This window comes from Sinohyriopsis cumingii, chromosome 14 (genome assembly GCF_028554795.1).
Source record: "Sinohyriopsis cumingii isolate HCF-2022 chromosome 14, ASM2855479v2, whole genome shotgun sequence".
Taxonomy (NCBI): Eukaryota; Metazoa; Mollusca; class Bivalvia; order Unionida; family Unionidae; genus Sinohyriopsis; species Sinohyriopsis cumingii.
In genome coordinates, this window is record NC_142974.1 from 110,975,816 (window position 1) to 111,003,658 (window position 27,843).

The following is a 27,843-nucleotide window of genomic DNA, read 5'->3' on the forward strand; positions in this document are numbered from 1 at the left end:
TCAAGGGTTACAAATTTAATTCCAATCTAATCCGTTTTTTGTTGTTAATGGTAGTAGTCGATAAAACAGCAGTAGGAGCATAGTATATTTCATGAATAGATTTCCTTTGTTATATCAAATCCGTTCTTATAACAATGTTTTGTATACACAATTACTTACATATCAGCATAAACTCCAGCTATAATAAATAATCTGTCTTGAGCAAATCCCCAACAAAAACACAACCACAAAAATTAAATTCCGAATTAAGGAAATCCATTAACATTATAATTAGTAACATTAGTAGTTGTAGAGGTAGTACAAATGTAACAGCGATTTATGTTTCTTCAGAGAAAGTCAGGTTAAAATACACGATTGTTCTGTAGCTGAGAATCCTCCTATATTTATTCTCGCACATCTTTTAACGTACCTATATGATGGTTTATTTTACTTCAACGTTTTCTTTTTTGTATCAGTACCGTTTCTTTTGCAATCCTTGCATATACCATTACTTGCATACCTACGAAAACTTACTATTAATAGATAATCTAGTTTCACCGAAATTATTTTATTTGAGAATTTTAATTTGTACATTTGTTGTGAAATCCATACTGATACCCGGTAGAATGAGCCACAAGATAAACAAAGATAAAAAAATGACTCATGTAAGTTTGACATACAACAAATGTCTTATCAGTGCTTTTATCAGAACATCCACAGTGATTCGTGATTCTTGAAAAATAAAAATCCTTTGAGGAACACTGCTTTGCGAAATTGAAAAAATGACTCTAATGATGTAAAAATGACAATAAATCGTGAACAACAGTAGAGCAATAAACGTACTTTCCAAAGTGAAAATAAACCCAAACAAATATGGACCATTATAGTTAATATCAGTAGTTTTTGCAGTACTTCTATATCCGTTACAGCGATTAATATTACGTCCAATAATCGCATTTCGACAACCAATGCGTTATCAGAGAATAAGATGCAATAAAAAAAACCGCAGACAATAATCATAAATAAAATACATCAAGACAGTGAACAAATCGATTTGAACTTGTATATTATAATTATCATTATTATTATTATTATTATTATTATTGATATTATTATTATTATTATTATAACTTTTATTATTTTTGTTGTTGTTGTTATTATTATGATTCTTGCTGTTTTTATTTTTATTGAATCTTATAGAACGATTCGTCACCACTTAAACATTGACTCCCATAAATCGAGTTTTTGAAAAGAGAAATTAACAAGACAATGACAAAACCAAGTAAGCATCGATCCTGTCTTATACAGATAGGACAAAAGTCTTACGTCACAACTTTCTGTGATTGTTAAAAGAGCGCAATACCCTCAATATTAAGTTGTTTCTTTTCATTCATCCTTAATTGCGGTACCACAAGATCAACAGCGGAAGAAAGCAATATTGATTAGCATGGAATTGAAGATTAACAAATTTGTGATGCTCTTAAAATGACTGACTCTCTTGATGGCTTAAAACGTATTATGTTACACGATATAATCATCATTAAAGAAAAACGAAAACCAAAATATGCGAGAAGGTGACTATATACAACAGACGCACACATTGAATTTCATGTTAAATGGGAGAGGCATAACTTATAAGCATTATAATTGTAAAGCTCTCTGAGAGGAGTCATTTTACTTTTATCTCAGTTGATTAGCTTGACCTCAGCGATAAGATTAAGAAGTTCATTCTAAGAAGACCAAGAAAGAAAACAATTTCTTTGTCGAATAATAAAATTAAAACGACGGAATCTACATTACTCAAATCCGAAAATAAATAAGCAAATTAAACAAAAAAAAAAAAAAAACAAAAAACAAACAAATTCCTTATTATTGCTATTTTCACAACTGCCAAATTAATCCAAGATTATTGAAAAATAGCACTCCATCAGCAAAATCTTGATGAGAAGATGGACAAATTATCAAGATAAAGTAACCAAACAAATGCATTCAAATCCAAAACAAGCACAAGAAGACAAACGTACATTCCAAATGAAACAAATGCATGACTATAATACTAATTATCAGAAGTAGTTGTAGAATTAGAACAATTGTGATAATCAACTATGTTTCTTAGCATCATAACAAACCCATAACAAAAAGTGTACGAGGAGATAATAAAGCCGAATTAAAAACAGAAACTAATCTTCCATAAATCAGCGATACAAAAACAAATTCAATACCAAATTCCTTATCGTCATTTTGATAAATACGTTTATTATTAGTATGATTGTTTATTTTAATTATTATTATTATTATTATTATTATTATTATTATTATTATTATTATTATTGAAACTGGTACAGAGGTTCTATCACTTTCTGAAAATTTGGTTCCCAGAGCTAGACATTTTTGAAAACATAGAAACTACGGTACGACTAACAAAATGAACGGAGTAGTAAAACTGACTTGGAAAGAAATAACAGATTCCTAACGACGCAATTGTCCGTCATTCTTAAAGGGACGCAATGCCAATAATTGCATGTAACTTTATTAAATTCATACTAACATTCACCACCGCAAATCCAACAGCAGCTAAAGAATCATAGGTAATAAGCAAAAATTTGAAATGTAAGCCATTAATTCATGGTATTAAAACGACAAAAGTTTTCATCGATTTCAATGATTTACGAATATTCAGGAATATTACTCAAATAAAAACTAACTCAAAAACGTAAGAATTGGTAAACGAAGACCACAAAAGCTCTCATCCATTTTCCTGTTTAATTATCAAGGTGTAACCGAGAAATGTTATGTATATATGGTTATCAGAGAAGGTCCATTTTACTGAAGCCTTGGTGTTCTAGCTTTAATAAAAGGATGAGAATAATCAATTTGTTATGGGAAGGCGATTGAAGAAACGATTTTACTTTCAAAATGAAAAAGCACAGGACAAAACTTATAAACAAAACGAATTCGTTTATTGTCATTGCTGTTACAACTGGAACTGAATTGTATAATACGTGCACCAATTGGAATTCCGTAGGCAAGCGTATTTTAAGATGATATATAAATAAAATGATGAGAACGCATTTAGAATTATGTCAAGGGTTACAAATTTAATCCGCCTTTGGGCGTTAATGGTAGCAGTCGATAAAACAGCAGTAGGGGCATGGTATGTTTCATGAATAGGTTTCCTTTTTCATATCAAATCCGTTCTTATAACAATGTTTTGTATACACAATTACTTATATATCAGCATAAACTCCAGCTATAATAAATAATCTCGCTTGAGCAAATCCCCAACAAAAACACAACCACAAAAGTAAATCAAGAATTAAAGAAATCCATTAACATTATAATTAGTAACATTAGTAGTTGTAGAGGTAGTACAAGTGTAACAGCGATTTATTTTTCTTCAGAGAATGTCAGGTTAAAAGACACGATTGTTCTGTAGCTGAGAATCCTCCTATATCTATTCTCGCACATCTTTTAACGTACCTATATGATGGTATACTTTACTTCAACGTTTTCTTTTGTGTATCAGTACCGTTTCTTTTGCAATCCTTGCATATACCATTACTTGCATACCTACGAAAACTTACTATTAATAGATAATCTAGTTTCACCGAAATTATTTTATTTGAGAATTATAATCTGTACATTTGTTGTGAAATCCATACTGATACCCGGCGGAATGAGCCACAAGATAAACAAAGATAAAAAAATGACTCATGTAAGTTTGACATACAACAAATTTCTTATCTGTGCTTTTATGACAACATCCACATTGATTCGTTATTCTTGAAAAATAAAAATACTTTGAGGAACACTGCTTTACGAAATTGAAAAAATGACTCTAATGATATAAAAATGACAATAAATCGTGAACAACAGTAGAGCAATAAACGTACTTTCCAAAGTGAAAATAAACCCAAACAAATCTAGACCGTTCTATTTAATATCAGTAGTCTTTGCAGTAGTTCTCTATCCGTTACGGCGATTAATATTACGTCCAATAATCGCATTTCGACAACCAATGCGTTATCAGAGAATAAGATGCAATAAAAAAAACCCCAGACAATAATCATAAATAAAATACATCAAGACAGTGAACAAATCGATTTGAACTTGGATATTATAATTATCATCATTATTATTATTATTATTATTATTATTATTATTATTATTGATATTATTATTATTATAACTTTTATTATTTTTGTTGTTGTTGTTATTATTATGATTCTTGCTGTTTTTATTTGTGTAGAGTCTTATAGAGCGATTCGTCACCCTTTATACATTGACTCCCATAAATCGAGTTTTTGAAAAGAAAAATTAACAAGACAATGACAAAACCAAGTAAGCATCGATCCTGTCTTAGGCAGATAGGACAAAAGTCTTACGTCACAACTTTCTGTGATTGTTAAAAGAGCGCAATACCCTCAATATAAAGTTGTTTCTTTTCTTTCATCCTTAATTGCGGTACCGCAAGATCAACAACGGAAGAAAGCAATATTGATTAGCATGGAATTGAAGATTAACAAATTTGTGATGCTCTTAAAATGACTGACTCTCTTGATCGCTTAAAACGTATTATGTTAAACGATGTAATCATCATTAAAGAAAAACGAAAACAAAAATATGCGATAAGGTGACTAAATACAACAGACGCACACATTGAATTTCATGTTGAATGGGAGAGGCATAACTTATAAACATTATAATTGTAAAGCGCTGAGAGAGGCCATTTTACTTTTATCTCAGTTGATTAGCTTGACCTCAGCGATAAGATTAAGAAGTTCATTCTAAGAAGACCAAGAAAGAAAACAATTTCTTTGTCGAATAATAAAACGATGGAATCTACATAACTCAAATCCGAAAATAAATAAGCAAATTAAACAAAAAACAAGCAAATTCCTTATTATTGATATTTTCACAACTGCCAAACTGATCCAAGATTCTTGAAAAATAGTACTCCATCAGCTAAATCTTGATGAGAAGATGGACAAATTACCAAGATAAAGTAACAAAACAAATGCATTCAAATCCTAAACAACCACAAAAAGACAAACGTACATTCCAAATGAAACAAATGCATGACTATGATACTAATTATCAGTAGTAGTTGTAGAATTAGAACAATTGCGATAATCAACTATGTTTCTTAGCATCATCACAAACCCATAACAAAAAGTGCATCAAGAGATAATATTGCCGAATTAAAACACAGAATTTAATCTTCCATTAATGAGCGATACAAAAACAAATTCAATAGCAAATTCATTATCGTCATTTATAATAATACGTTTATTATTAGTATTATTGTTTATTCTTCTTCTTCTTCTTATTATTATTATTTGTATTATTATTATTATTATTATTATTATTATTATTATTATTGAAACTGGTACAGCGTTCTATCACTCTCTGAAAATTTGGTTCCTAGAGCTAGGAATAAATTATGTATAAAAAAACGTTGTTATTAGAACGGATTAAATATAAAAAAAAGGAAACGTATTCATGAAACATAATATGCTCCTAGTACTGTTATAATGACTACTACCATTAACAACAAAAAACGGATTAGATTGGAATTCAATTTGTAACCCTTGGCATAATTCTAAATGCTTTGTGATCATTTAATTTTTATATCATCTTAAAATACGCTTGGCTACGGGATTCCAACTGATGTACATATTATACAATTCAGTTGCTGTTGTAACAGCAATAACAATAAACGAATTCGTTTTGTTTATAAGTTTTGTCCTGTTCTTTTTTATTTTGAAAGTAAAATCGTTTCTTCAATCGCCTTCTCATAATAAATTGATTATTCTCATCCTTTTAGTAAAACAGGAACACCAAGGCTTCAGTAAAATGGACGTTCTCTGATAACCATATATTCATAACAAAAGTGTATGAGGAGATAATAAATCCGAATTAAAAAACAGAAAATAATCTTCCATAAATCAGCGATAAAATAACAAATTCAATGGCAAATTCTTTATCGTCATTTTGATTAATACGTTTATTATTATTATTATTGTTTATTATCATTATTATTATTACTATTATTATCATTATTATTATTATTATTGAAACTTTTACAGCGTTCTATCACTCTCTGAAAATTTGGTTCCCAGAGCTAGACGTTTTTCAAAACGTAGAAACTACGGTAAGAATAACAAAATGAAAGGAGTAGAAAAACTGACTTAAAAAGAAATAACAGATTCCTAACGACGCAATTTTCCGTCATTCTTAAAGGGACGCAATGCCAATAATTGCATGTAACTTTATTAAATTCATACTAATATTCACAACCGGAAATCCAACAACAGCTAAAGAAACATAGGTAATAAGGAAAAATTTGAAATATAAGCCAATAATTCGTGGTATTAAAACGACTAAAGTTTACATCGCTTTCTATGCTTTACGAACATTCAGGAAATATTACTCAAATAAAAACTAACTCAAAAACGTAAGAATTGGTAAACTAAGACCACAAAAGCTCTCATCCATTATCCTGTTTAATTATCAAGGAGTAACCGAGAAATGTTATGTATATATGGTTATCAGAAAAGGTCCATTTTACTGAAGCCTTTTTGTTCCAGTTTTACTTAAAGGATGAGAATAATCAATTTATTATGAGATGGCGATTGAAGAAACGATTTTACTTTCAAAATAAAAAAGCACAGGACAAAACTTATAAACAAAACGAATTCGTTTATTGTTATTGCTGTTACAACAGCAACTGAATTGTATAATCTGTACATCAATTAGAATCCCGTAGGCAAGCGTATTTTAAGATAATATAAAAATAAAATGATGGCAAAGCATTTAGAATTATGTCAAGGGTTACAAATTGAATTCCAATCCATTCCGTTTTTTTATTGTTAATGGTAGTAGTCGATATAGCAGTAGTAGGAGCATATTATGTTTCATGAATAGGTTTCCTATTTCTATCTGATCCGTTCTTATAACAATGTTTTGTATACACAGTTATTTACATATCAGCATAAACTCCAGCTATAATAAATAATCTCGCTTGAGCAACTCCCCAACACCAACGCAACGACAAAAGTAAATTCCGAATTAAAGAAATCCATTACCATTATAATTAGTAACATTAGTAATTGTAGAGGTAGTACAACTGTATCAGCGATTTATGTTTCTTCAGAGAATGTCAGGTTAAATGACACGATTGTCCTGTAGCTGACAATCCTCCGTTATTTATTCTTGCACATCTTTTAACGTACCTATATGACGGCATATTTTACTTCAACGTTTTCTTTTTTGTATCGGTACCGTTCCTTTTGCAATCTTTGCATATACCATTACTTGCATACCTACAAAAACTTACTATCAATAGATAATCTAGTTTCACTGAAATTATTGTTAGAGAATTAAAATTTGTACATTTGTTGTTTAATCCATAATGATACCCGGCGGAATGAACCTCAAGATAAAGAAATATAAAAAATGACACATGTAAGTTTGACATACAACAAATTTCTTATTAGTGCTTTTATCACAACATACACAGTAATTCATGATTCTTGAAAAATAAAAATCCTTTGAGGAACACTGCTTTGCGAAATTGAAAAATGACTCTAATGATATAAAAATGATCCTAAATCGTGAACAACAGTAGGGCAATAAACGTACTTTCTAAAGTGAAAATAAACCCAAACAAATCTAGACCATTATAATTAATGTCAGTAGTTTTTGCAGTACTTCTATGTCCGTTACGGCGATTAATATTTCTTCAAATAATCCCATTTCGACAACAAGTGCATTATTAGAGAATAAGATGCAATAAAAAATACCCAGACAAAAATCATAAATAAAATACATCAAGACAGTGAACAAATCGATTTGAACTTGTATACTATAATTATTATTATTATTATGACTCTTATTATTTTTGTTGTTGTTGTTATTATTATGATTCTTGCTCTTTTTATTTTTATTGAATCTTATAGAACGATTCGTCACCACTTAAACATTGACTCCCATAAATCGAGTTTTTGAAAAGAGAAATTAACAAGACAATGACAAAACCAAGTAAGCATCGATCCTGTCTTAGACAGATAGGACAAAGGTCTTACGTCACAACTTTCTGTGATTGTTAAAAGAGCGCAATACCCTCAATATAAAGTTGTTTCTTTTCTTTCATCCTTAATTGCGGTACCGCAAGATCAACAACGGAAGAAAGCAATATTGATTAGCATGGAATTGAAGATTAACAAATTTGTGATGCTCTTAAAATGATTGACTCTCTTGATCGCTTAAAACGTATTATGTTAAACGATATAATCATCATTAAAGAAAAACTAAAACCAAAATATACGATAAGGTGACTAAATACAACAGACACACATTGAATTTCATGTTAAATGGGAGAGGCATAACTTATAAACATTATAATTGTAAAGCTCTCTGAGAAGAGCCATTCTACTTTGATATCGGTTGATTAGCTTGACCTCAGCGATAAGATTGAGAAATTCATTCTAAGAAGACCAATAAAGAAAACAATTTCTTTGTCGAATAATACAATTAAATCGACGGAATCCACATAATTCAAATCCGAAAATAGACAAGCAAATTAAACAGAAAAGCAAACAAATTCCTTATGATTGCTATTTTCACAACTTCAAATTGATCCAAGATTCTTGAAAAATAGTGCTCCAGCAGCTAAATCTTGATGAGAAGATGGACAAATTACCAATATAAAGTAACCAAACAAATGCATTCAAATCCTAAACAACCGCAAAAAGAAAAAACGTACATTCCAAATGAAACAAATGCATGACTATAAAACTAATTATCAATAGTAGTTGTAGAATTAGAACAATTGTGATAATCAACTATGTTTCTTAGCATCATCACAAACCCATAACAAAAAGTGTATGAGGAGATAGTATTGCCGAATCAAAAAACAGAAAATAACCTTCCATAAATCAGCGATACAAAAACAAATCCAATATATAAAACACTTATCATCATTTTGATTAATACGTTTATTAGTATTATTATTTTTTTATTATTATTATTATTGTTATTATTATTATTATTATTATTATGATTATTATTATTATTATTGAAACTGATACAGCGTTCTATCACTCTCTGAAAATTTGGTTCTCAGAGCTAGTCATTTTTGAAAACATAGAAACTACGGTAAGAATAACAAAATGAACGGAGTAGCAAAACTGATTTGGAAAGTAATAACAGATTCCTAACGACGCAATTGTCCGTCATTCTTAAAGGGACGCAATGCCAATAATTGCATGTAACTTTATTAAATTCATACTAACATTCACCACCGCAAATCCAACAACAGCTAAAGAATCATAGGTAATAAGCAAAAATTTGAAATATAAGCCAATAATTCATAGTATTAAAAGGACAAAAGTTTTTCATCGCTTACAATGCTTTACGAAAATTCAGGAAATATTACTCAAAAAAAAACTAACTCAAAAACGTAAGAATTGGTAAACGAAGACCACAAAAGCTCTCATCCATTTTCCTGTTTAATTATCAAGGAGTAACCGAGAAATGTTATGTATATATGGTTATCAGAGAAGGTCCATTTTACTGAAGCCTTGGTGTTCCAGCTTTACTAAAAGGATGGGAATAATCAATTTGTTATGGGAAGGCGATTGAAGAAACGATTTTACTTTCAAATTAAAAAAGCACAGGACAAAACTTATAAACAAAACGAATTCGTTTATTGTTATTGCTGTTACAACTGGAACTGAATTGTATAATATGTACATCAATTGGAATCCCGTAGGCAAGCATATTTTAAGATGATATAAAAATAAAATGATGACAAAGCATTTAGAATTATGTCAAGGGTTACAAATTGAATTCCAATCTAATCCGTTTTTTGTTGTTAATGGTAGTAGTCGATATAGCAGTAGTAGGAGCATATTATGTTTCATGAATAGGTTTCCTATTTTTATCTGATCCGTTCCTATAACAATGTTTTGTATACACAGTTATTTACATATCAGCATAAACTACAGCTATAATAAATAATCTCTCTTGAGCAACTCCCCATCACCAACGCAACGACAAAAGTAAATTCCGAATTAAAGAAATCCATTAACATTATAATTAGTAACATTAGTAGTTGCAGAGGTAGTACAACTGTAACAGCGATTTATGTTTCTTCAGAGAATGTCAGGTTAAATGACACGATTGTCCTGTAGCTGACAATCCTCCGTTATTTACTCTCGCACATCTTTTAACGTACCTATATGATGGTATATGTTACTTCAACGTTTTTTTTTGTGTATCGGTACCGTTCCTTTTGCAATCTTTGCATATACCATTACTTGCATACCTACAAAAACGTACTATTAATAGATAATCTAGTTTCACCGAAATTATTGTTAGAGAATTATAATTTGTACATTTGTTGTTTAATCCATAATGATACCCGGCGGAATGATCCTCAAGATAAACAAATATAAAAAATGACACATGTAAGTTTGACAAACAACAAATTTCTTATTAGTGCTTTTATCAAAACATACACAGTGATTCATGATTCTTGAAAAATAAAAATCCTTTGAGGAACACTGCTTTGCGAAATTGAAAAATGACTCTAATGATATAAAAATGATCCTAAATCGTGAACAACAGTAGGGCAATAAACGTACTTTCTAAAGTGAAAATAAACCCAAACAAATCTAGACCATTATAATTAATGTCAGTAGTTTTTGCAGTACTTCTATGTCCGTTACGGCGATTAATATTTCTTCAAATAATCCCATTTCGACAACAAGTGCATTATTAGAGAATAAGATGCAATAAAAAATACCCAGACAAAAATCATAAATAAAATACATCAAGACAGTGAACAAATCGATTTGAACTTGTATACTATAATTATTATTATTATTATGACTCTTATTATTTTTGTTGTTGTTGTTATTATTATGATTCTTGCTCTTTTTATTTTTATTGAATCTTATAGAACGATTCGTCACCACTTAAACATTGACTCCCATAAATCGAGTTTTTGAAAAGAGAAATTAACAAGACAATGACAAAACCAAGTAAGCATCGATCCTGTCTTAGACAGATAGGACAAAGGTCTTACGTCACAACTTTCTGTGATTGTTAAAAGAGCGCAATACCCTCAATATAAAGTTGTTTCTTTTCTTTCATCCTTAATTGCGGTACCGCAAGATCAACAACGGAAGAAAGCAATATTGATTAGCATGGAATTGAAGATTAACAAATTTGTGATGCTCTTAAAATGATTGACTCTCTTGATCGCTTAAAACGTATTATGTTAAACGATATAATCATCATTAAAGAAAAACTAAAACCAAAATATACGATAAGGTGACTAAATACAACAGACACACATTGAATTTCATGTTAAATGGGAGAGGCATAACTTATAAACATTATAATTGTAAAGCTCTCTGAGAAGAGCCATTCTACTTTGATATCGGTTGATTAGCTTGACCTCAGCGATAAGATTGAGAAATTCATTCTAAGAAGACCAATAAAGAAAACAATTTCTTTGTCGAATAATACAATTAAATCGACGGAATCCACATAATTCAAATCCGAAAATAGACAAGCAAATTAAACAGAAAAGCAAACAAATTCCTTATGATTGCTATTTTCACAACTTCAAATTGATCCAAGATTCTTGAAAAATAGTGCTCCAGCAGCTAAATCTTGATGAGAAGATGGACAAATTACCAATATAAAGTAACCAAACAAATGCATTCAAATCCTAAACAACCGCAAAAAGAAAAAACGTACATTCCAAATGAAACAAATGCATGACTATAAAACTAATTATCAATAGTAGTTGTAGAATTAGAACAATTGTGATAATCAACTATGTTTCTTAGCATCATCACAAACCCATAACAAAAAGTGTATGAGGAGATAGTATTGCCGAATCAAAAAACAGAAAATAACCTTCCATAAATCAGCGATACAAAAACAAATCCAATATATAAAACACTTATCATCATTTTGATTAATACGTTTATTAGTATTATTATTTTTTTATTATTATTATTATTGTTATTATTATTATTATTATTATTATTATGATTATTATTATTATTATTGAAACTGATACAGCGTTCTATCACTCTCTGAAAATTTGGTTCTCAGAGCTAGTCATTTTTGAAAACATAGAAACTACGGTAAGAATAACAAAATGAACGGAGTAGCAAAACTGATTTGGAAAGTAATAACAGATTCCTAACGACGCAATTGTCCGTCATTCTTAAAGGGACGCAATGCCAATAATTGCATGTAACTTTATTAAATTCATACTAACATTCACCACCGCAAATCCAACAACAGCTAAAGAATCATAGGTAATAAGCAAAAATTTGAAATATAAGCCAATAATTCATAGTATTAAAAGGACAAAAGTTTTTCATCGCTTACAATGCTTTACGAAAATTCAGGAAATATTACTCAAAAAAAAACTAACTCAAAAACGTAAGAATTGGTAAACGAAGACCACAAAAGCTCTCATCCATTTTCCTGTTTAATTATCAAGGAGTAACCGAGAAATGTTATGTATATATGGTTATCAGAGAAGGTCCATTTTACTGAAGCCTTGGTGTTCCAGCTTTACTAAAAGGATGGGAATAATCAATTTGTTATGGGAAGGCGATTGAAGAAACGATTTTACTTTCAAATTAAAAAAGCACAGGACAAAACTTATAAACAAAACGAATTCGTTTATTGTTATTGCTGTTACAACTGGAACTGAATTGTATAATATGTACATCAATTGGAATCCCGTAGGCAAGCATATTTTAAGATGATATAAAAATAAAATGATGACAAAGCATTTAGAATTATGTCAAGGGTTACAAATTGAATTCCAATCTAATCCGTTTTTTGTTGTTAATGGTAGTAGTCGATATAGCAGTAGTAGGAGCATATTATGTTTCATGAATAGGTTTCCTATTTTTATCTGATCCGTTCCTATAACAATGTTTTGTATACACAGTTATTTACATATCAGCATAAACTACAGCTATAATAAATAATCTCTCTTGAGCAACTCCCCATCACCAACGCAACGACAAAAGTAAATTCCGAATTAAAGAAATCCATTAACATTATAATTAGTAACATTAGTAGTTGCAGAGGTAGTACAACTGTAACAGCGATTTATGTTTCTTCAGAGAATGTCAGGTTAAATGACACGATTGTCCTGTAGCTGACAATCCTCCGTTATTTACTCTCGCACATCTTTTAACGTACCTATATGATGGTATATGTTACTTCAACGTTTTTTTTTGTGTATCGGTACCGTTCCTTTTGCAATCTTTGCATATACCATTACTTGCATACCTACAAAAACGTACTATTAATAGATAATCTAGTTTCACCGAAATTATTGTTAGAGAATTATAATTTGTACATTTGTTGTTTAATCCATAATGATACCCGGCGGAATGATCCTCAAGATAAACAAATATAAAAAATGACACATGTAAGTTTGACAAACAACAAATTTCTTATTAGTGCTTTTATCAAAACATACACAGTGATTCATGATTCTTGAAAAATAAAAATCCTTTGAGGAACACTGCTTTGCGAAATTGAAAAATGACTCTAATGATATAAAAATGATCCTAAATCGTGAACAACAGTAGGGCAATAAACGTACTTTCTAAAGTGAAAATAAACCCAAACAAATCTAGACCATTATAATTAATGTCAGTAGTTTTTGCAGTACTTCTATGTCCGTTACGGCGATTAATATTTCTTCAAATAATCCCATTTCGACAACAAGTGCATTATTAGAGAATAAGATGCAATAAAAAATACCCAGACAAAAATCATAAATAAAATACATCAAGACAGTGAACAAATCGATTTGAACTTGTATACTATAATTATTATTATTATTATGACTCTTATTATTTTTGTTGTTGTTGTTATTATTATGATTCTTGCTCTTTTTATTTTTATTGAATCTTATAGAACGATTCGTCACCACTTAAACATTGACTCCCATAAATCGAGTTTTTGAAAAGAGAAATTAACAAGACAATGACAAAACCAAGTAAGCATCGATCCTGTCTTAGACAGATAGGACAAAGGTCTTACGTCACAACTTTCTGTGATTGTTAAAAGAGCGCAATACCCTCAATATAAAGTTGTTTCTTTTCTTTCATCCTTAATTGCGGTACCGCAAGATCAACAACGGAAGAAAGCAATATTGATTAGCATGGAATTGAAGATTAACAAATTTGTGATGCTCTTAAAATGATTGACTCTCTTGATCGCTTAAAACGTATTATGTTAAACGATATAATCATCATTAAAGAAAAACTAAAACCAAAATATACGATAAGGTGACTAAATACAACAGACACACATTGAATTTCATGTTAAATGGGAGAGGCATAACTTATAAACATTATAATTGTAAAGCTCTCTGAGAAGAGCCATTCTACTTTGATATCGGTTGATTAGCTTGACCTCAGCGATAAGATTGAGAAATTCATTCTAAGAAGACCAATAAAGAAAACAATTTCTTTGTCGAATAATACAATTAAATCGACGGAATCCACATAATTCAAATCCGAAAATAGACAAGCAAATTAAACAGAAAAGCAAACAAATTCCTTATGATTGCTATTTTCACAACTTCAAATTGATCCAAGATTCTTGAAAAATAGTGCTCCAGCAGCTAAATCTTGATGAGAAGATGGACAAATTACCAATATAAAGTAACCAAACAAATGCATTCAAATCCTAAACAACCGCAAAAAGAAAAAACGTACATTCCAAATGAAACAAATGCATGACTATAAAACTAATTATCAATAGTAGTTGTAGAATTAGAACAATTGTGATAATCAACTATGTTTCTTAGCATCATCACAAACCCATAACAAAAAGTGTATGAGGAGATAGTATTGCCGAATCAAAAAACAGAAAATAACCTTCCATAAATCAGCGATACAAAAACAAATCCAATATATAAAACACTTATCATCATTTTGATTAATACGTTTATTAGTATTATTATTTTTTTATTATTATTATTATTGTTATTATTATTATTATTATTATTATTATGATTATTATTATTATTATTGAAACTGATACAGCGTTCTATCACTCTCTGAAAATTTGGTTCTCAGAGCTAGTCATTTTTGAAAACATAGAAACTACGGTAAGAATAACAAAATGAACGGAGTAGCAAAACTGATTTGGAAAGTAATAACAGATTCCTAACGACGCAATTGTCCGTCATTCTTAAAGGGACGCAATGCCAATAATTGCATGTAACTTTATTAAATTCATACTAACATTCACCACCGCAAATCCAACAACAGCTAAAGAATCATAGGTAATAAGCAAAAATTTGAAATATAAGCCAATAATTCATAGTATTAAAAGGACAAAAGTTTTTCATCGCTTACAATGCTTTACGAAAATTCAGGAAATATTACTCAAAAAAAAACTAACTCAAAAACGTAAGAATTGGTAAACGAAGACCACAAAAGCTCTCATCCATTTTCCTGTTTAATTATCAAGGAGTAACCGAGAAATGTTATGTATATATGGTTATCAGAGAAGGTCCATTTTACTGAAGCCTTGGTGTTCCAGCTTTACTAAAAGGATGGGAATAATCAATTTGTTATGGGAAGGCGATTGAAGAAACGATTTTACTTTCAAATTAAAAAAGCACAGGACAAAACTTATAAACAAAACGAATTCGTTTATTGTTATTGCTGTTACAACTGGAACTGAATTGTATAATATGTACATCAATTGGAATCCCGTAGGCAAGCATATTTTAAGATGATATAAAAATAAAATGATGACAAAGCATTTAGAATTATGTCAAGGGTTACAAATTGAATTCCAATCTAATCCGTTTTTTGTTGTTAATGGTAGTAGTCGATATAGCAGTAGTAGGAGCATATTATGTTTCATGAATAGGTTTCCTATTTTTATCTGATCCGTTCCTATAACAATGTTTTGTATACACAGTTATTTACATATCAGCATAAACTACAGCTATAATAAATAATCTCTCTTGAGCAACTCCCCATCACCAACGCAACGACAAAAGTAAATTCCGAATTAAAGAAATCCATTAACATTATAATTAGTAACATTAGTAGTTGCAGAGGTAGTACAACTGTAACAGCGATTTATGTTTCTTCAGAGAATGTCAGGTTAAATGACACGATTGTCCTGTAGCTGACAATCCTCCGTTATTTACTCTCGCACATCTTTTAACGTACCTATATGATGGTATATGTTACTTCAACGTTTTTTTTTGTGTATCGGTACCGTTCCTTTTGCAATCTTTGCATATACCATTACTTGCATACCTACAAAAACGTACTATTAATAGATAATCTAGTTTCACCGAAATTATTGTTAGAGAATTATAATTTGTACATTTGTTGTTTAATCCATAATGATACCCGGCGGAATGATCCTCAAGATAAACAAATATAAAAAATGACACATGTAAGTTTGACAAACAACAAATTTCTTATTAGTGCTTTTATCAAAACATACACAGTGATTCATGATTCTTGAAAAATAAAAATCCTTTGAGGAACACTGCTTTGCGAAATTGAAAAATGACTCTAATGATATAAAAATGACCCTAAATCGTGAACAACAGTAGAGCAATAAACGTACTTTCTAAAGTGAAAATAAACCCAAACACATCTAGACCATTATAATTAATGTCAGTAGTTTTTGCAGTACTTCTATATCCGTTACGGCGATTAATATTTCTTCAAATAATCGCATTTCGACAGCAAGTGCATTATTAGAGAATAAGATGCAATAAAAAATTCCCAGACAAAAATCATAAATCAAATACATCAAGACAGTGAACAAATCGATTTGAACTTGTATACTATTATTATTATTATCATTATTATTATTATAACTATTATTATTTTTGTTGTTGTTATTATTATCATGATTCTTGCTGTTTTTATTTTTATTGAATCTTATAGAGCGATTCGTCAGCCCTTAAACATTGACTCCCATAGATCGAGTTTTTGAAAAGAGAAATTAACAAGACAATGACAAAACCAAGTAAGCATCGATCCTGTCTTAGACAGATAGGACAAATGTCTTACGTCAGAACTTTCTGTGATTGTTAAAAGAGCGAAATACCCTCAATATAAAGTTGTTTCTTTTCTTTCATCATTAATTGCGGTACCGCAAGGTCAACAACGGAAGAAAGCAATGTTGATTAGCATGGAATTGAAGATTAACAAATTTGTGATGCTCTTAAAATGACTGACTCTCTTGATTTCTTAAAACGTATCATGTTACACGATATAATCATCATTAAAGAAAAACTAAAACCAGAATATACGATGAGGTGACTAAATACAAACCCATAATAAAAAGTGTATGAAGAGATAATAAAGCCGAATTAAAAAACAGAAAATGACCTTCCATAAATCTGCGATACAAAAACAAATTCAGTAGCAGAATTTCTTATCATCATTTTGATGAATACGTTTATTATTATTATTATTATTATTATTATTATTATTATTATTGAAACTGGTACAGCGTTCTTTCAGTCTCTGAAAATTTGGTTTCCAGAGCTAGACATTTTTGAAAATATAGAAACAACGGTAAGAATAACAAAATGAACGGAGTAGCAAAGCTGACTTGGAAAGAAATAACAGATTCCTAACGACGCAATTGACCGTCAGTCTTAAAGGTACGCAATGCCAATAATAACATGTAACTTTATTAAATTCATACTAATATTCACCACCTCAAATCCAACAACAGCTAAAGAATCATAGGTAATAAGCAAGAATTTGTAATATAAGCCAATAATTCATGGTATTAAAACGACTAAAGTTTTCATCGGTTACAATGCTTTACGAACATTCAGGAAATATTATTCAAATAAAAACTAACTCAAAAAAGTAAGAATTGGTAAACGAAGACCACAAAAGTTCTCATCCATTTTCCTGTTTAATTATCAAGGAGTAACCGAGAAATATTAAGTATATATTGTTATCAGAGAACGTCCATTTTACCTAAGCCTTGGTGGTCCAGTTTTTATTAATCCAGAAAACAGTTTCAAAATGAAAAGCACAAGTCTGAAACAAAATAAATTCTTTATTAATGTTTTTGTCACAATATTTAGATAGTGATACAAATGTCCATTCCCAAAACACAACACAATTTTACACCAAATGAAAACAATTCCTGACGACTTCACGTGCTATCAGTAGCATTTGTAATGATAGTCCAACTGTTACAATGAACTGTGTTTCTTGAAATAACATCAGCTTAATGAGAAAATAACGAAATACTCAGAAGAGAAACATTGAAAACATGTTAATACAGCAAAAAAAAATTACAAGTTCGTTATTATCATTTTGATTGCAGATTGATTTGCTACTTTGTTATCGTTATCTTACTAAATAATTGAAAATGATGGAATCTCTTTTTTAGTGTTAAAAAGCTCATAACCTATGAATTTTGTTTTGGGTAAACTTATTTAGATCTATTTTGACTGCAAGTTTTTAATTTTTTTTTTCAAAACGTTTCGTAACAATGAATATGTTTGTGCACATTCCATAAAATTATTAAAATTACGACACTATGATCTAGTATTCCTTTCGTCAATGACCACGACTGAATACCAACGCACTTGAATGATGCCAATATACTCAATAATGCCAACGGAAGATCACTTGAAATTCTAAGCAGGCTCATTTCAAGGATGGATTTATAACTCACATTTAAGTAAACAAAGTTTGTCAAGAATTATTTTCTCCATTTTTCATAAAAAAGAATAGAAGCTTCAAACATAATATATTAAGTGCTTGAAGATGGAGAAAGAAAGCTGATAGTGCTGGGAAAATCTGCACGTTATTGCGATCAACATGACTTCTTGCATTGTGCTCATTGTATGGGATTTGCTCATGTCACTCCTACATAAATTATGCGAATTATCCATTTTTACAGACCGACTTTACAAAGGACTAGACTTAAAGTCGTAGTTATTTGCAATGTGTTTACATTTGTTATTGGTTTGATTAGGTAAAAGCTAACATGCGAGCTTCGCTTAAAGCAATAGTACCAACATATGTATGAAAACATAAAATCGTTACTGTAGTAATATACAATAATGTATTAATGAGATTTGACCAAGTGTTGCACAAACAACTGAGCAATGCCCTCGTTAATCTTATTTGCCAAAGAAAGTGAGTGGGTAGGATTTAATATTGCAGTGTTTGTTTCTGTTTGTGATAAGCTACCTCTTGACTTGAAATGATGATTTTGTTTTTATTCGTTGCTGAGGACAACAGTGGCGTTTACAATCGCGATCTGGGAAGCCTTTTTTCCCAGATGCCTTCCTTGTTCATAGTTTGGAAACAAGTACATATTGAAAGGCAATCATTGCTCTTTCATATTCCCTTTTGAGTAGAGGTATCTCACTATTCTCTTGGGGCCAAAGAAAAGAAAGTCAGTTGGAATAAGGTGGCTTGTGAAATCTTGCCTAAATAGCGGACTATGAACAAAATTTGGGATAACAAAGGTCGTTAATATCTTCGGTGTCCTTGTTACAGAACACTTGACCAGAGATGACAGTATATGATGTGCTAAAGATAAGCCACCTTTTGGAATGTGGTACAGTTTCTTGCAAGTGACCAATATTAAAATAATTTGAATCGGATCATTTAATCATGTGGCATTTCTTAAATTGTTACAGCTCGAAACGTTTTGGACTGTGCGAATATCTTGAATTAGACGAGGAAACAGTTTTGGCGGTTTTCGACAGCTTTATATATATATCTGTGTGTGTGTGTGTGTGTGTGTGTGTGTGTGTGTGTGTGTGTGTGTTCCAGTCAAATCAATCTATCTCAGTTACCACCGTTTTGTTCCCATGTTACGACAAAAAAACTTTTGAAGGCGATATCACATGAAAAAGATCATTAGGAGTTCCTAGAAGTGCTCTGCTAAAAGTAATGGACGGGTCAAATTTCCAATGTTGTAGACACTTACCGCACACAATCAGCCGATGACTTACCTGATGGCAAGCTAGATTTATGGCTATTTTGACTACTTAAAGAACTATTACCCCTTTAGTATATGTTAGGTCTCTAAATATAATGTATTTTAAGTATCAATGACCAATATATATCCTAAAATTACATCAATTTATTCCCTCTATATCATATTGTAATTAAAACTAACTGGTTTTAAATAAAGGTTATTACAAAATAATAGTGGTCATTAGTGAACCTATTGTAGATTAACAATTTGTGTTTATTTCTAACAAATTTTATTGTAACATGGTTTATAAAACGATGCATTGTATGAATTGCTCATTTACGAAAGAATAGTCAATCACGGTGCTCACGAATCGCACACAACGTATTGCATTAGAATATTCGTTTCTGTTATATTTATTAATTTAGTCAGTAATTGTGTGCATTATTCAATATATTTTTATCAAATATGGGCTGAGTCAATTGTGTGTGTGTTCCCTTATCCAAATTTAATCTGGCTATGTCATACCAGCCACCTCTTCCAGCCAAAAACACAATACTGCTATTCAGGGTTCCTCGAAAGTCGATGATCAAATGATACCCATAACAATATGGCTGACTTACATTATGCACCCACGCACCCACACAAGCATACACGCACAATCAGACTGACACACACACACACACACACACACAGATATATATATATATATATATATATATATATATATATATATATATATATATATATATATATATATATATATATATATATATATTAAGATAGAGGGAGAGAGTCAGAGAAAGAGAGAGTGGGGGCCAGGTTGATAATAATAATTTCATTGGAAGCCTAGTTTGCCTAAGAGTAAATTACAGTGTTTTATTTTTACACTGTAAGTCGGTTGTAGCAGTTTGGGAGTTGGGATGGAATGTTAGATCAATAGTAGTAGTACTAGTAGTAGTAGTAGTAGTAGTAGTAATTGATTTTTTCGTAGTTGTAGTTTCACTTGCATTCAGCCAATGTGGGTATGTGAGAAAGCTTGCCAGCAGCTTCTCGTGGGTCGGTGATTCTTTCCGCGGTTTCCCTGGGATATTCTTCCACCACTAATACTGGCCTCCATGTATAGCCTATCGTGTGCTTAAAAATGGCGTCAAACCCTACAACAACAACAACGGAAAAAAAGAACTAACTTTATTTAAAAAACGTGTAACCACTATCTTTCTTAATTACGTTTTCTGAGGATTCGGCAGTTCTGGTTAACATTGGGGGGGGGGGGGGCGGGGGAAGCTGAATTTGTAACTATCGGTTCGTGCGCATGATATCATATATGTATATTGTCTTGATTTATTCTCTGGTTCTTTTAGGCTTCATTAAATTATGGAAGGTTATATTTGCTTTGCTTTTAGACCTTTATAGACAAATACTAATCTATTTTTCAATGATTTCCAAGACAACTTATCCAATATCGAGGTCATACTTCCTGGCATATAGTCATAATTTAATATAACAAACATGGCTGCTCGTTTTCCGAAATCTTTTCAATTTCATCTTCTAAATCCTGGGAATTGGGGTCCCGTACTGTACAAGCGTAATCTAAATTAGGTCTTACTAAACCTTTGTTAGCGACTGCTTTCGCCTTTTATTGGCAAGATGACAGGATACGATACGTCTTTACTGGCTTAAAGTTCGAGTTAAATTTGAAGGTTCCATTTCAGATCACATGTACTTATGAGCTTTAAATATTTTGTTTGATTGAGGTTTTCTAACATAGTATCTTCTAGTAAATACTACATATTGGTTTTATGTCATTCCTTTCTTGGCAATAAGCATATGCTGCATTGTTAAGTTGGAATCGCATGCCACATTTTCGAACTCATCGTCCAAGTTTTTTAATGTCATTTGCAATATCTTAGTATCATGCTCGGTTTTGATCAATCAGTAGCATATACAGTCATCTGCGAATAGTCGACATTCTTAGTCAATTTCAATTAGGATGTCACTGCTGTTGCTAGGAGAAGAGTGCTGGTCAAAGTATTGTTCCTTGCGGCACTCTATAACCCACGTTGTACTAGTATTATGTATATTTACTTTGCATTGTTTGTTAGTTTTTATTTTTTATATTTTATTATATGCTATTGTAAAGTAACATTGCATATTGGACATAACCTTGTCCAAAATCAAGTTTATTATCTATTTGACCTTAATTGTTTTATGTTTTTATATTATTATGCAAACAACTAATATGTAGTAAAATATTCTCTGAATGAATGGGTTATTATCAGGATCATTATTAATATAAGCAAATATGTTTATTTGGGTCTGGGTCTATCTTATTCGCATTCTCCAACAATGTACCTGATATAGTCCAGGTTATATATTATAATTTTAGTAACAGACTTTCTAATAATAAACAACATTTCATTTTGTAATCATTCAGAACTTTATATAAGGTTATTATATGCTATTGTAAAGTAACATTGCATATTGGACATAACCTTGTCCAAAATCAAGTTTATTATCTATTTGACCTTAATTGTTTTATGTTTTTATATTATTATGTAAACAACTAATATGTAGTAAAATATTCTCTGAATGAATGGGTTATTATCAGGATCATTATTAATATAAGCAAATATGTTTATTTGGGTCTGGGTCTATCTTATTCGCATTCTCCAACAATTTACCTGATATAGTCCAGGTTATATATTATAATTTTAGTAACAGACTTTCTAATAATAAACAACATTTCATTTTGTAATCATTCAGAACTTTATATAAGGTTATTATATGCTATTGTAAAGTAACATTGCATATTGGACATAACCTTGTCCAAAATCAAGTTTATTATCTATTTGACCTTAATTGTTTTATGTTTTTATATTATTATGTAAACAACTAATATGTAGTAAAATATTCTCTGAATGAATGGGTTATTATCAGGATCATTATTAATATAAGCAAATATGTTTATTTGGGTCTGGGTCTATCTTATTCGCATTCTCCAACAATTTACCTGATATAGTCCAGGTTATATATTATAATTTTAGTAACAGACTTTCTAATAATAAACAACATTTCATTTTGTAATCATTCAGAACTTTATATAAGGTTATTTTGCATCTGTTTTTCCCCATTTAATTGTGAACCGAGGTCAAGTAGGGGACTATACAATCTTGTTACTGGAAAGATTATTCACTCGTGCCAAATAATTAATTCGTATTACGGTTGTATCCATTATTATTTTGGAATTTATTTCTTCAAATTATTTAATTCAATGATACTTTTGTCTGGAAATTCAGAGTGCTCACAAAAAGTAATATTCTTGGATAGAGACATTAATTAGTATTTGCAGTGAATTAAAACCTGGAATTTTATTAGTGTTTTAATAAAAGACTGTTGGCACATCAGCATGATACAGGTCATCACATACACCCCAACTCCTTCAGCATTGAACTTAATTTGGATTTCTAAGTTTATTCAGAATTTTAAATTATTAGGACTTGTGTCTATAATTATGATTATTTTGGATTTAATTTGTAATACCGTAAGTTCTTTTTCAATTTTCACTTTGTATTCAAGGCAAAGAAATTATTTGTTGAATTTTACAAAGCTTGTTGATTTTCACTTTTTTTTTGTTACTTGTTTTAAGAGCATAGACTTGTAACACCACCAGCCAGATTTTGGACTAATTGTCACTACATAAGATGTTGCAAAAAGTGCCTATCCAGCGTTGACTTTTGTTTGCAATTCCACAATTCATGGGACACCTGTCAAAAGTTTTTGTCCAAGTCAAAAATACAAATTGTCTATTTGGTCACCTTTATCCACATATTTAGCCCGATCATTAATAACTTAGCAAGGTGTGTTTCGAACTCTGAAATTTCCGTAATACATCATCTTTGTCATATAGTTATCCAAGTGTTTCATGATTAGAACAGACAATATGTGCAAGCTCTTTGCAAAGTACACTGGTGAGTGACAACGGGCGGTAATTATTGGCCATTGCGTGATTACCTTTTTCTAGTAGTGGCCATGCCATTTATTTTCCAGATACCATCCTTGGGATGTTGTAAATGTCCAGTGATTGTTAAAAGGTGTGTAAGTACTTGTGTCAACTCAGAAGATAGTGCCTTAAGTACATTTTTATTTTATCATCCGCTCCTGAAGTGTTTGATAGGTTTGAACAATATAGCAACTTTTTAAGTCCTAGACATGTCACTGCTGTATTGCTCGTTTTTCCTTTGGGAATATACAAGGCGAAGCCATATCACTATAAATTAAAACAATGCAGAATTGTGCGTTCATTGTATCGGTTTCTACTAGTATGGTGAATGAATGTCATGTGCGTCTTGTTTTTCTCCATGTATTTCCGGCATGATTTATAATCTAATGTTAGGCTTCCACTCATGTTGTTGATGTAATTGTGTGAAATTTGAATTTTTAACACACACACACACACACACACACACACACACACACACACACACACACTCGTTCAGCTCTTACCCGTTTCCGTTTTGTTCTAAATTTGTCATTGCCGGCGAGTTCATATATGGGTCACCCTAGAGATAGATGAGAAGTTTGTTTTAAAAATTATGCCATGCTGTAGCTTTACATAAGAAGCACTCTAGAGCCAAACCGTAATTTAACATTCTGTGTTCCTGGAGCCAAACGGGAATTTTCGGAATGATATTATTTTTATAAAAAAATAAAATCTAATACGCTACATTTACAATCTAGGTACCCGTTTTGTTTTTAGTGCGATACACGTGTCTCATAATCATGCAACCGCTTTGTGATCACTATCAAAAAACACAGACTACAATCCAGCAATCTCAATAAGACCAGATCTCCGCTATCACACGTGAAGATATGACAACGACCGTTTAAGGGTCGTGTTCTGGTGACCTTTGAATTTGCCAACAGAAACGCAGCTCTAAAGATCTGACAGTGAATCAAATCGTTCCGTGCACATTGTTATTCTTCATCCACACTGCTCAGTCTGCAGACGCAATATATAAGACTTCATCTGACTGGCTGATAAAATTAGCGATTATGGTAATAACAGGTTACCAGAACACGATCCCTAAGTTGTCGCTGTCAGATCTTCACGTACAACAGTGGAGATCTGATTTTAATCAATCCTGCTCTTGGATCACTGTTCAAGCACACAATCCTGCTATCCTGCGAAAAGTGTCGGAATGTTTATGCATATGTGCTATACTTACATACAAACAGTAGAATAATAATAGAGGTTTTTGATTGATGTAGATCTATAATTAAATGTTTGTTTTTTTTAAGAAATTATTATTCATGACTGAAAATGGCAGTGATTGTCTTTAGTTGAAAATTCGCACGTTCATAGGTTCTATATGAAGATATTATGAACGTAAAATTGCATAGTATCTATAAATAGATGCTGACGCGCGTGTTTGCTGTTACTAATAACAAAATTAGTAAATCTATGGAGACGTTTTAGGTTGTTTCCCACTGGACAGGTCGGTTAGGTGGGTTCTTAGAAGAAATGTTATTTCCTATTTTATACATTAGCTCACGTGAACAGGTATTTTGAAATGTTAGATTAAGTAGTTAGATATGTACCATGGGGTTTATTGCGACAAACATTTGCATTAAGACTCTTGAAGGTTTATATAAGAGAACTGAGCAATCAAATTCATTCTTGTTTTGGGTTAAAATTTCATTTGTTAAAATGAGTTTGCAGTCTAATTCTATGTTGTATTTAGCTATTATTTAAGAAGAAAAATTTGTTTTGATTATTCAGTAGAATACAACAGGTACATTATTCATTATTGCTAAAGAATAAAGACAGCTATTGAGAAAGTTTTATTCTTTGAGGTCAAGGTCTTAGTCATGTATTGGAAAAATACATTACCGGAGTCAAATAAACCCCGGTCAGAATATATGGAGAATTATAACCCATTTATGTCAAAAGGTTTTATATCACTTATTGGTAATTGGGTCAATCCTATCCCAATAAAAATATTAAGGGAAGCAGGAGCTTCTAGCAGTATTGTATTATCAGGCACTTTGTCTGAGAAATCTTCTTCTGATGAAAGTGTTCTTGTTTAGGGAGTAGAGTACTCTTTTCTTCGATTCCAGTCCATAACGTTAATTTATCTTCTCACATAGTTTCAGGACCAACGACTATCAGCGCTGTGAGTTCCTTGCCCATTGAGGATGTTTATTTATTGATAGACAACGACTTATTGAAAACGAAATCCCTTTTTTATACTCTGCTTGTGCAGTTACTAAAGCCATGGCAAAAAGAATAACGCTCTTGCGAAAGATGTTTTTCAGGAAATTATTCCTTTGCCTGACACATGTGTTGGTCAGACTTTTGATGAGCACACCTCTGCTCCTGTAACTGATCGACAAAAAGGTATTGAACATTGTGATCATATTTTAACTACTCATTCTCTTATTTCTAATCAGGCTGGCAAATGACACTCACTTGTCGTCGAAAAGGAAACAGATCCTGATATCTCCAGTTTGTTTCAGAGGGTTATTATTGAAGCTGATTCTGCAGATGTAACAACTTGATAGTTTTTAAAAATGGGTCGTTATGATAAAATCGAGACCATCTGATGCACCCGCTGGTGAAGAGTGGTCCGTCGGATATGAAACTGTTGCTCTTATGTCATATAGACAGGAAATTTATAGTTTAGCTCATTAAACTATCTTGTCTGGCCATTTACGAGTCAATGAAACCTATCAGAAGTTCTTGCATCATTTTTACATCGTCTTACATCATGTTTCCAAATATTGTAGATCTTGTTTAATGTGTCAATGGCTGGTTTCAGTTCTTTTGAACTATTTTTTGGGACATATATTATCAATGGACTTGTTAAAAGAAAATGCTTTTTTTATACAGAGGAATCTGATACGAGTCTTTTTAAATTATATCTCTGATTGTGAAGTAGCAAGATATACTCTTCTGTCTACTCACTCAAAATTACAATTAAGGCAGGTCAAAAGTACAAAGGTAAGACTTTTTCAACCTGGTGATAAAGTTCTGTCTCTCTTGCCAAGACTTCAAAATCCTAGTTAGGTTAGATATTAACTGTCCTTACAAAGTTAAAAAGAAACTGATTTTGAAAATGTTTGCATTATTCATTGGAAATAGACGGTGCTCATTGGACTATAATTGGTTTTGGAACTAGTGGGAATTATTCAAGCAAGTTCTGAATGATACCATTTTGACACATCTGGATTGTTGGCACACAAGTATATTCTTGTATCTGAAAATTATTCTGAACATTTCATTCTTTTGGACCTTAATATGATTATTTTGGATTCAGTTCATAATTATAGGTCACTCTTAGATTTATTTTCTCTGTTTTTTTTTCCTTCTACGACTTAGTTTATGACTATAGACTGGTAACATTTGCTGATACAGGTGACAACCCTCTATCCAACATGACTTAGTCATCATATCGTATGAAATCACACATGTATGCATGTGAACTGTGGATTATAATCCATGAAAGTTACCAACAGTCCATGCAAGAGGATAGTCATGTAGAGTAAAATATTGTGAATTATATTGGAAACCAACAAAATACTGTTCTTACAACTCTACTTGAAAACCATGCCTTCATGATTGTGACATGATAAATACAACGAACTGCTCTTCTTTTTGGTATTTATAAACATTTTATTTTAAAAGGAAATTACTCGACTTGTATTATTTGTAAATCAACAAACCCCTGGTTTCGTACATGTGCACAGAGTTGCCAGTGGTTTTCCATTTCCACCAACACTAACTCAAACTCGGCCCTGCTAATTATTTGATCCTCAATAGCCATCGAGTTATTAGTTGTATTGAAACTGCTT